Raw genomic sequence first — 12,783 nt, 5'->3', positions numbered from 1 at the left:
GACCCCTTTCACCGCCTTGGAAGGAGTCTGAAGTGAGAGTGTTTACCCTTTGCTCTTGCTCTGTATCTTAGCCCAGCAGTGCTGACACTGGATCTGTTCTTACTTGCCTGCATCCTGTTTGCAGGATCTCTGTGCATTCAAGGATGATGCACCCATATGAGACCTCTTTCTTGTGTCTACCTGAGGCAGCAGCCCAGCTCCTAGACCCCATTTTCCTTTTCCATCCCCAGCTCTCAATGTCATTACCAGCAATGCAGATGTTAGCACACAGAGACAAGATCTCTGTAAGTCCAGAGGTGATTGACTTCTCAAGCCTGCACAGGATCTGGCAGTAAAAAGCTGAGTGGGGAAAAAAAGGGACTGGGGGTGGAGACCAAAGCTTGAATCTGTGGTCTCTTCCTGGTTATTTTCCTGCCTTTCACATGTTTGAAAAGGATCTCCGAGGAGTCTTGCTCTGTGATTTTACCAGGGATGAAGGTATTGCTTACAGACTGCTGTTTTCAAGATCTTTTTCCTTGCCCTCCTTAAAGGTGGGCATATTAGTCTTTTCAATTAGCCCCTTTCCCAGTTTGCATGATATTCTGCCATGACTGACAGGAGCTTCACGAACATCGACCAGCACTGTCAGCTCCTGTGGTTGAGTGCCATCCACTCCAGTGGATATGAGTATGTCCAGCTTCTGTAAGAAGTCCTTGAATCCCACCTTTGACTCTCCCATCTCCTTTACAAACCATGTTAGTGAGTCAGAGATCTAGAAGCTGGCTTTGCCTGTGAAGATGCTACAAAAATCCATTGATCATTGTAGCCTTCTCCATATCTTCCAGAACCATGCTGTTTCCTCCATCTATCCATGAACATGCATTTTCCCCAACTTCTAGCATGTCTGTGGAGTCTCATCATAGTACTCTTGATGATCCCCACCAGTCTGAGCTGTAGGTGATCTTGGACCTTCCTGATACTACTTCTAAGTATCCAGTCAAGCAATTTTTACTACATTCATTTGCTGTTTATTGTACTTCCCATTCTTATACACTTTTATTTTAGTGCAAGAAGCTCCCTTTTTAGTCAAGCAGGACTTCTACTGAAATTTCCTGTCTTCCTGCAGAAGGGATGACTTGGTAGATTCAGGATGGACACTGTGAGAAACCCTTTCCCATGGAGAACAGTGCAGCATACCAGGGTGGCACGGGGTCTCCATCCTGGGGACGTTTCAGGGGTCATTCAGTGATTCCCCAGCTGTCTGATGACACAGCAACAAACCAGTCCCTCAGAAGCACCAAGCTGGAGCCAGTAGAGCAGCAGGAGAGTGCAGTCCCTGTGCAAAAGGGCACTGCTGCCTTGGTGGCCAGGAGCTAGGGCCACGGATGACTACAGCAGACCTGGAGAAGCCTGCAGGGCACTGGCAGGGAAAGAGCATGGAAACAAATGGTTGCCTGTGCTTTCCCAACCATCTTTGCATGGTGTTTGAAAAGCCAAACTCAGTGTGGTATTTACCACTGTAAGCATGTGTCCAGCTGCAAAATAAAAAGGGAAAAATTGTGAAGCTTTCCATGCTCAGGTCCAACTCATCTAGAACTGGCAAAGGGATGCTGAGCCCATGTCTGGAAGCATTTCTTCCAGGCGTCTGTAGAAGTGCTGGCTGCTGGCACTGTTGAGTCCTCACAGGGAAGAGCAGTGCTGATAAAGGGGAGCTGGGGCCAGAAGCATCACTCCAGGATATGCTCCAGCAGCCTGGGAGGAGACATCTCTTCAGCATAACTACTGTTCTCCCCATTTCTAGAAATACTCTCAGAGATACATGAGCGTAGTGAACATTGTGATGTGTCAGCAAAGAGATCAGCACTGGAAAAAATCAGCTTTGAAGGGAAAAGAGGTTTTTTTTGTTTGTTTGTTTGTTTTTGTTGGTTTGTGTGTGTGTTGTTTTTGTTTGTTTGTTTGTGTTGTTTTGTTTTGTTTTGTTTTAATTTGTGGCCCCATTTCTTTGCTTTTCAGTCCATAGACCAGGGCAGATGTGTTCTCACAGAGGAGGCAGTGCTGAGCTCAGTCCATGCACTTGGGTCTGCATGCAGTTCATGCATCCATTCACTAAGCATCAAGGCCTGGGCACATTCTAGGGACAAGGAACTGCAAAACCTGTGTGAGGATATGAATAGCAAGTGTGAGATGGGGTGCGGAGGTGAAATAAGTCTATGGATGCAGTTGTGCTCTCAGAATGTCCCAGTTTTGCCTATTTCAGGTTGAAAATGCTGACTTTCCACCTGTGTCTGTACAATTCACTTTTTCACCTGGCTGCTAAAAGTTTGCACAATGTATTTTCCAGGTCTGGGTGGTTTTCCAAAATTTGGTCTAGGCAGGAGTCTTACTACAGAGCACAAAGCCAAGGGGATGGGTTGGGTGTCTCTGAAGCAATAGGAAGAGGAAGGCTACAGCTTCTACCTCAGCTGGACAAAACCCTGACCTAATGTAAATTCAGATTTACCTCAGCTTTGAGAAAAGGGATTCAGCAAGACCCCTCCAGAGATCCTTCCCTGCCTAAATTATTCTAAAACACCATCATTCCCTTAGAAAACACAGTTGCTGAGGCAGTAATTGACTGTGGTTTCATGAACATTGTGGTACTTCTAACCAGGAATCCTAGAGAAACAAGGTCCCAGCATCCCTCATTGATAGAACAAGGATTGCCCAGAAAACACGGACAACATGAGTAGAAATTGTTATTACTCAAGGAGGTCCACTCAAAGCTGTGATCTCATCAAAAAGAGAACTTCTGGTGGACAAGAAGGCAGGTGTTAAATCAATGTGGGTACAAACCCTTAACATGTAGAGGGCCTGTGAACATCCGAGTCAGTGCTGGCAAATGTGAGCTGCAGGGCTGTACCCATCAGGTGCAACATTCTGACAGGGAATTTGCCCTCTGCAGAAGTAGCTGCTTTGAAAATCAGCATGTCTAAAACACTGCCACTGGCCTACCTTTCAAGCATTTTGGTAAGGAGTGCTCTGTCCCACCTTTGCTAGATTATAATGCTGCCCCAAATTGTGATTAGACACATTGACTTGATAGGTAATAAAGCTTCATTAAGGACTGAAGCATTAGGTAGGAAAAATATGCACAAAAACCCATGCTCAGACATAGTCATAGCACCAGGTGCCAGACAGAATGACAAAGGCACCTCAGAAGTGTTTTGTCAGGGTTTGCAACCAGGCAGATGGTGAGAATCACCGTCCTTGGAGATACTCAAAAGCTGTCTGGACATGATCCTGGGCAACTGGCTCTAGGTGGCCTTGCTTGAGCAGGAAGGTTGGACCAGATGACCTCCAGAGATCCCCTCCAACCTCAGCCACTCTATGGCTGTGTGTGGTCCCCAGGAGAGCAGGGCTGCATGGAGCAGAGGCACTCACAGTCCCACAGTCATCCTGTAGCACGTGTTCTGGGGTCAGAAACCCCCAGAAACACACCACATTCAGCATCCTGACACTTCTTCAAGGAGTCTGAGTTTCTAGACAGCTCTTAGCCCTCAGCCTTCAAGCCCCTTCCCTGTGTGGTGCTGGCAGGTGTTGCTTTCCCACACCACAGCAGGTGCCTGACCCTGTTGCTCAGATGTGTTTCTCAATGCTCAGCTGCTGCTGCTTTTCTCTGGTATGTTTAACACAGGTTTTTCCCAGCTTTTGAAGCTACACACCTAATTGACCACCAATGACTTATAGCCCTGGAGCCTCTGCTTTTGACCTGTTTCAAAGCTTTCAAGGCTTCTACAGCTGTCACCAAGGGGCTAAAAACTGCTTATTGAAGTCAGCTGTGAGGCACAGCACTGTCAAACAAACTTGTTTTCTTCTATTTTCATCCTTTAAAAAAACCCAAGTGAACAAAAAACAAAACAACAAAACCAAAAAGCATTAAAACTACCACCACTACCACCAAAACAGTACAGGATTGTTGTTTCAATCCGATAAAGGGAATGGAGTTTCTGTTACATAATCGGATTTCCTCAAGGCATTTTTTACTTACTATCACCTGATGCTTTGGTAAGACCCCAAGCCTTATGCAAAAGAAACAGAGCTTAAAAAGTGGTTCAGTGACCTTCAAAAAGTAGCTGTTACAAAACCTTAATGAAGCTTAAGATGGCAGAAACATGGTGGCATAGCAAATAATGGCTCTCTGTTAAAGGAGGCTCTGGATCTGAATAAATCATTACAGTCTGGTGAAATGAACTTTAATAAATACATGACAGAAATGCAACCAGAGGCCAGTAATGCCAGTTGTGAGATCTGCCTTGGAAAGCAGCACTGCAGAGAGACTGAAGTGTATCTGTGGGTAACACCATGAGCTCTTTGTGCTGCAGTTAATAGGGATAATGCAGCCTCCAGCTGTATGCAAGTGGGTAAAAGCAATAGAAACAGGGTGATCTTGCTTCTGTGCTCTTCTCTGGTAGGAAAAACACTCAGTTGCTGTTTGTATTTCCAGATGAACTAGGAAACATGCACATTCAAAGAGGCTGTAGAAATGAGCAAGGTGTGCTACAGCAGAAAGGAAGAGACCATCTCTGATCCCTGCTCAGAGGTACAGCACAGCAGAAGGGAACACTGATAGCCCCTCTGGCCTTCAGTCTTTCTGTCAATAAGGTCTCTGCTTTGCTCCTTCCTTTTCCCTGTTGCTGGATATGTCTCTGAGAAGGTGTCTTCAACAGCTTTGCAGGTAACTTCTGTGGCTCTGCACTGTGTCAGAGACTATAAACCAGGGCTTAGGCTGCAGAGCTGGTTACCAGCAGGTGTCATGAAGAATACCCCTTCTCCTGGCCAACTGCATTTTCTCTTTTAAACCCTCACAACTGTTTTATCAGAGAAAGCTGGCACAGCAGTGAGTAAAAACAAGCAATGTGTGCAGGATGCTGGAATGGCATAGGGTGGACAGGCAAAACTCATCCCACCTGCAAGCTGGGATAGACCTGTACATCTGAGACCATTCCTTTGGGTTCAAAGGCTGAATTTTTTAATTCCTAACCTTCTCTGCCCAAGCTCTTGCTAGATCTCAACACTTGTCCAGTCAGGGGACCTATTTTCTCTTACCATCTATTTGCCAAGCCACAGATGTGCACAGCTCCAGGAGAGCAACCTTGGCTCTATCAGATCCCTCACCACCTATCAGCAAGAGAACAGCCTCTCTGTATGCAAGTATCAGGTGCAAAAGCCTTAGCATGAGGTCAGCAAAAGTGGATGCAGACATCTGGTTTTAGCAAACCAGTTCTTCCTGAACTCCAAGCCAAGAGCAATGCAGCTTTTTTCTCTGTTCCTGGGAGGAGGGGTTAGACCCTAGACCTCGGATGTTTTCCAGCAGAACATTTATACAAGGCCTTCAGCAGACTGCCAGAGGAGTGCCACGTGGCCAGACAGATATTAAACAGAGCTGGTCCCCAAGGGGAGCAGTGGCAAGGACGGGGAAATCTTGGCAGCTGAGTGCAACACAGCCCAGGACCGGGAGAAAAGCTGAGAAGGCCCCAAAATTCCTTCTGGGAGGATGGGGCAGGACAGCTGCATGGCTCTCTGAGGGGATGCCTGAAACCTGAATGTGGACTTAGTGGAACAGCCTTAGTGACCACAAACCCAGCGGATGGCTGCCAAGGAGAGGAGCTGGGGGAGCTCATACACAGTGGGAAGAGGGGATAGACACACGATCCTGGCCCCTCTGGAGTATTTCTTCTTTCCCTGTATCTGCCCAGAGCTGCCCACCCAGCCCCCACCAGCATGGCTGGTATTAATGCAGCACCAGCACCCTGGGGCAGGGGGAGTCCCATGAGAAAGGATCTTGCTTGGTCCAACTTCTCCTTATCTCTGCTGTGATTATTTCCTCCCCCTGCTGCATTCCTCAAATAGCAACATATATTTTGGAAATTCCTCTCCAGAACAGCTTCAGGCTGGAAATCAATGAGAATGCCAGAACAGGATGGAGACTGAGCTTGCTCTTGCCCTGGTTCTGTGTGCTCAAGTGACAGTGCACCCACTGCAGAAGCAATGGCCCAGTCCCACAGCTGCTGAGCATGTGGTTTATGTTGTCCCATCACTTACGATCCGTCTGTGGGTTAGCACTTTGCTGCACAGTAGTGGTGGCACAGCAGAGCAGCCCACTCCCTCCAGCCGTGCTGTGCCAAATCCCAAGCCCCGTCCTGGCTTCAGGACTGTGCAAGCCAGAAGAAAAAGTGCTTCCTATGGTAGAAGCACTGGAGGTCCACAGAAGGGATCTGGCAGCAAGCATGGCCAAGCCCTTTGGAATGTTTTACTCTCTCTGGTGGTCACCATACTCTGTTATTGTCCACTAAAACATTCACAGCTGTGATGGTTGAGGGAAAACATGCAATCACAGATGATTCTGTGAGCTCAGGTGCTTTGGAAGACAGCTGGTGATGAAGGGCTCCTGACCCATGTTAGAGCATAGAGAGGGAGACTGGTCTTTGAGCTAAAAAACACACCCTGGCAAGTCAAGAATCAAGGGAGGTAAAGGGGCTGTGGCATGACTGTACACTGTTCACTCCTGGGCAGCTTCTTGGCATCCTGGCCCCCTGCAGAGACAGGTGCAAATCAAGTACACAGAGAGCATCCTGACCCAAAGAGGACTTGATGGAGGAAAGGGCTGTTGCCACTAAACTAAGCTCTTAAGCTCAGCCTGATGCCAGCAACAGCTTGCCTGACTAAAGAGGAGATCAGCATTATGGATCAGGAAGTAATCTGCCACATTGCTGGAGAGCAGAAAGAAGACACTTGATGTGCTTATGCAGAGGACCAAGCCATGGCACCTCTTATACAAAACACCTCCTCACCTCTGAAACCCTGGGCAGGCTGAAGGAGGGACATCCATATCTGTCACCATGCACACGCATTGAGTGCACACCCCTTGCCAGATGAGGTGGTACATATAAACATCTGCGGACGTCTATATGCCAGACAGCCTGGAGGCACCCCCAAAATCTGCCTCCTGTGAGCTGTGGGCTTTTTCTCCAGCCACAAAGGAACTTCATACACCTGGAAGGTCCTCAGAGTAAGAGGGCAAGCTCTTCAAACTACAGACTGAACCCAGTGGGAAAAGGGAAACAGGCTGCTGGGTGCAAAAAAAACAGACAACATGAGGATGGATCAAAGGCTGAAAACCCTTGGCCATGCCCACACTCTCATCTGCCCAAATAGTGCATTGTGTTGTGGGTCCACACTGTGTCTGCAGCAACATCTGTGTGTATCTTCCCCTAGATCTCCCATATTTGGCAAAACATCATCTTGAGGATCATGTATGTCTCTGTTCACATATGTGTTTCTGCAAAGTCCCAGTATATAAAAAGGCAGCAGGTACATCTTGCACTGGACCACAGGACAGATAATAAGGTTGCTGGGCTAGGAAGGTGCCATTTTCATGGCTCCAGGCAAACTGGGGTAGTTGTGGAGGGTCAAATCCCCACACAGGAGGGTCAGTCAGAGATACAACAGCCTGCATCACACCAAAATCCTGTGGCAGAGAAACCCTGAGTTGCAACATTTTTTGGACAACTTCCAAAAAATAAATCAGCCCTGATTCACTGCAAACACAGATATTTACAGACATACTGCAAGACAGCTGATGAGTCCTGGGAGCTCAGCCTGTACGGCAGAGAGGAACTAGTGCTGTTCTGACTGCAAGGGCAGGCTCTGCTCCTGTTTGTGACAGATGTCCTCTGTGGCAGGCAAGGCAAGGCAAGGGGACTGCTCAGAAATTACAGGAGGTCAAAGCAGCTTGGCCACAACTTTGGAGAGGGAGATGTGTGAAACCAGCAGGCTGAGGGCAACGGTCCACTAGAAGTGAGGTGCCAAAGCTTTCGCAGAGCAGGACACGTACCATACAACCAAGAAGGGCAGCAGTGGGTGATGGGGGACAGCAATGCCTTGAAGGATGGCTGCAAGACAAGTTTTTCCACCTTGCACTTAATTTGGGCCGGTTCCTGCTACCAGTTCTTCGATGCACCTCGAGGAAGCACACGACCTTTCTCAGAGGGGTTTCAAGTTTCAAGCACAGTTTGCTCCCAGCACACTGGTATTTACACAGCACTTACTGGTCTCAAAACAGAGTACTTGAAGAAACACTGGGGAATTCCCCACATCCTCACACCATTTGTCACCACAACCTGAGATCCAGGTGGGGACAATGAACGGGTACTTTTAAACCATTCACACAGTCAGTGGGTGGGGACTGAATACTTCAACCAACCCCACCAGAAGAAAACATATTTTGCTGCACATGTAAGACTGAAGCCTACTTTGAATGCCAAAAAGGTTCACAGCACTTGCATGACTAGTGGCATTATGGCTCTTCCTGGCCCTGGGGAGAGGGAGTAGCCTGTCCATTTCTTACTGGCTTGGCTTTGGCCCCTTGCACATCCAGAGTAGAGACACCAAATCTCTGGCACCCTAATCCTGCACAGTGACTGCTAAGGATACTTACTGGCTGCAGAGCCTGGAGAGGGAGGCCTAGCATGTGTAGGCACATACAATGTGAAGCATTGCCTTTCCAACAAGACTTTCCCCTAACTCTTCTGTGCCCTCATTATAAGTAGATGCTAATAGGCCAGGGCTGCATAGTGAACGACTGGGGAGCTTCTGACTGGCACAAATGCTGAGAATAGAGTTTGCATTGCTGTTGCTAATGGTAATTTGCAGCTCCCTTCTCCATGCAGGGCCTCAGCTGCAGTGAGTGATGTGCAGAGGACACAGTGGTGCTTGCTAGTCCTTCACACTGGTGACCCCTGCTCTCAAGCTGCAGCTGCAAAGACCAAGACAGTTAACTCTGTACCTAGGGAAGAACTATGCTTCAAGTTTCCTTGTTGTACTTGCCTATGGGTCTGAATCAGTGTGTGTCTAGACACAGCATTTTGCACACTTGCACAGCTCCAGCCAGTACAGGGCAAGAGAACAAGCAGATACGCTTGGAGACAGCTAAGAGGGGCTTCACATTAAACCGAGCATGTGTCCTTCAGGTGGTCATGGTCAATTCCCAGTCTGCAAAAGGGATCCCCACACTTACCTGGCAGAAAAACTGATGTAATTCTCTGTTTCACATATTTCCTGCTTTCAGGGTAGCTCAGACCTTAAACACACTACCCTCCCCTGCCCAGCATTGCCTTTTGGTGTGCCCTGGGGACAGGCACTCCCAGCCACTGCAGCCGGAAGCTGCTGACTCACGCCTGCCTGTTGCCATGGAATCCACAGTAATCATCTCTGAAACGTCATCATGCTTCCTTCTGCAAACCAGCTTCTGCCAGCCCCAGAAAAAAAATCAGCCATAGGTCGAACCACCACCTGGGAGGCACAGCTTCAACCCACCACCAGCAGCTGACACCCATCAGCAGCAGCTGGGCAGAGTAGGAGGGCAAATGAGGCAGGCCTGAGCTTCAGGAAGCCCTTTTTTTTCTGTTTGGGCTCTAGACCCACCACAGATGCCAGAACTGGGTTTCCTTGCTGCTTCCCTGTGCAGTCAGACAGCAGGTCTGCCTCCCCACCCCAAAGACCCTTCCCAATGGGTACAGTGCTTCATAGTGCTTTGCAGCCTCACATCTCGCTGCTGTCTCTGTGTGCCCAAGGAGGAGGATGCCTATGGGAAGGCAAAAGTACCCCTCTACCACTGTCTAGGCAAAGAGTTGCCACAGGAGAAAAGCTGTTTGGATGCAAGGGAAAGTTGCTTCCCTGCATGAGGGGTGCAGTCAGGGACCAGAGGGCTGGTAGGGTCTCTGATCTTGTAGATACCCCAAACCCAAAAGGTAAGGCTCAAAACAACCAGACCTGATATTGAGGTTAGCCTACTTTGAGCAGAGGATGTGTTCCAAGAGCACTGCAGAGCTCCCTTCTCATGTAAGTATTCCTCTCATTGCCTGGTGGTATGAACCACCTGGTTGTCTGAGTCTCAGAGGACTTCTGAAGGACAAGTCCTGTGGAAGATCCCCATTCTCTACATTCAGACCCAGCTGAGCTGTGCCTCCCACTGCAGTGACTAAATGCTGCGTGAGTCACTTGTGCCACTTCACCACTGCGAAGGTGCAGGACGTCCTGCCAAGCAACTGTTCTCTGGTGGCTGCTGAAGGTGCCAATCATAGCAAACCTACCAGGAGAGAGGTCCTCATGAGGGGCCATGATTTAGCCCAGTGGCCTTCCCCAGACAAATGAGATACAACAGCTGATGTCAGATGACATAACATTTCACTGTATGAGGATGTGGCCAAGAAAGAGAAGTGACAGAGTGGCTGCAAAAGCTCAACAAGCAGGGTCCCCTAGCTTCAGGATCTGAGGTGGATCATTAACATCAGATTGATTTAGTCTTGGCTGCCTCATGGCCGATGAATGATCTGCAAAGGTAAAGGTGGAGGGAGAGATAAAAGAACAAAAAACACCCCTCCCAGGCATTGAAGCTGTGGAAAAGCAACCTGGACACCTCCCACAGACGCTTAATCTCAGACACAGAATTAGGGCAGACTGAGCTCCCCCTTTTCTCTGCTTCTGGAAAAGCTGCATCCTGCCTGAAAAAAACAGGAGGTGGGCAGAGGGAGTGCTGTGTGAGGCCCCATGTTGTTTCTCTGTCCCGTTTCCAGAACAATGGTTGATGGGAAGTGGTCTGACCCCAGCAGGGCCTGGTCCTTCACCCTGTGGTGGCTTCTGTTGGTGTGTTCCAGGCTGAGCCAACCCTGTGCAGCACCCTTCACCCCTGTACCCCATGGGTCCATCTCATGCACCAGACTCAATTTGGGCCAGAGACTCAGCCCCTCCACCCATCCTCCAGACCCACTCAACCAACACATAATGTCTCCCTGCATCAGAATTTCTTTCTGCCATGTCACCTGTGCTCCAGCTGTGCCCATGTGTCAGCCACTCTACCCCAACTCACCAGAGCTTCATTCCTGATAGGGAAGGTGGCTTCTCCCTGACCTGCCCCTGCTTCAGAATCTCAGACCCAGGAATTTTGACCCACTCCAGCTCTGGGCTCCCACAGATACCTGAATAGATGGAGGTGCTGGGTGAAATCCATTATTTATGCCAATTACGCATTCCTGGTTGATCAACACTCCCAAAACCAAATGCCTCTCTGTGCTCACATTTAAACATGGAAATGTTTTTCAGACCTGATGTTAACAAAGGTTACTGATTTGTATTGGGAAGAACAAGAGAAAAACTGAAGAGGAGAAAAGGGGAGGTGGCTCTTGAATAAGCAAATCTTCTGTCATAAAAATGCCTGGATGGCTCTTGATCCCTCTTGGATCTGAGAGCAGAGAAGAGACAGATGTTGCTGATGCTCTGCTGTATTAGCTGTTAGTCCAAAATCTGTGCCTGGACCTGATTAAGCTGAAATCCTTCTCTTATATCTTCTCCAAAGTATCCCATCTATGGTAATGTGAAAGCACTAGGCAACTGAGCCCAAAGAAGAAAAATCTTCCCCATTCTGACATTATTAGACTAGGAATAATTTCCTACAGGAAAAACTTCAGACCAAGGTCCTTCTTCTAAGACCAAAGTCCCATATCTTCCATCCCCCACTGGGTTTGCTTATAAGTGAGAGCAAACACAAAGGCCAGAACAAAGAGAGAAATTTAATTACTTTGTTTGGGGAATTTTGGTTGGAAAAATAAAACAGAAAAGAGTTCCTTTGTTAGCAAAGGCTGTGGCTTCTTTTGTGAACGCTTTCCATGTGGTTGTTGGTTGTACATGAGTAAGTGATTATCCTGTTTCAAGTAACATCCAGGAAACTCTGAAAAAGCACCACACATAATTACATTGCAATGTCTTAACAAATCAAATTTCTAACCCCTGCTGTCAGAGTTACAGTATTTCTTGGATTACAATACAAAATAGAGGCAGAGTTATAAAGATCCTCCTTTAGGGAAATAAGTTAACTTCAGCTAACTCCATGGGCTGTGGGATCTGTGGGAGACTGCTCCAGCATTTCAGCAACCCCTGCTCTGCTAACACAAGATGGTACCATAGTCAGAAACCACGGTGACACTGGCAAGAGCAACACTGGAAATGTGGTGTGGCTAAGGGTCCTAGACCTGGCTTCCAGAGAAAACAATGCTTGGCAGAAGAAAAACATAAAAGCAAGCTGACTGACAGCAGACAGTGCCAAACAGCTGCCATTTTGACTTAGAAAGGAACAGGCTGTGTTGCAAGACCCGCCCTAAACTTTGCCTTTGCAGCATGCTGGGAGCAATGGACTTGGAAGCAAAAAGAGGGTGCTGCTGACACACTGCTCCTCCACACAGCTCTCACGGCAGCTGCATCCAGGCAATGAGTTATTTAGGCCATGCCAGCAGGCTACATAGTGTTCACCTCAGTACCTAACACACAGCAAAACATCTTGCCTGCCATCTTCTGCTAGCATGCTTGCCAGCTTCAGTCTCCCTGCCAAACCACTTTGGTTTCCACTGGTCTGACAACCTGCAACATCAGCAGATCCATGAAGGGTTGCAAAGGAATCTCTCTTGCACTTTGCGAGCATCATCACCCATTTCTCTTTACTATAACACATTGTCTTGAACTGCTTTTTGGACACACAGAAATACAAGAGTCTCCAACACCCCTCCACTCCTTCCACTGGACTAGCCGTGGTCCTCCTCATACAGGCCAGGAAGAATTTGTATTATTCACAATGAAAGTTATTTTTGGCCCATGGTCAAGCTCATTGTCAGCTACTTCCAAGTCCTATCCAGCAGCTCCACCATTCCCTTCCCAGCCCAGGGTCATCCCTCCCTCACCCCTGTGCACCAGACACCACTGTCACTTTTACCTGCT

This window comes from Apus apus, chromosome Z (assembly GCF_020740795.1).
Source record: "Apus apus isolate bApuApu2 chromosome Z, bApuApu2.pri.cur, whole genome shotgun sequence".
Classification (NCBI taxonomy): Eukaryota; Metazoa; Chordata; class Aves; order Apodiformes; family Apodidae; genus Apus; species Apus apus.
This window is presented reverse-complemented; position numbering follows the sequence as displayed.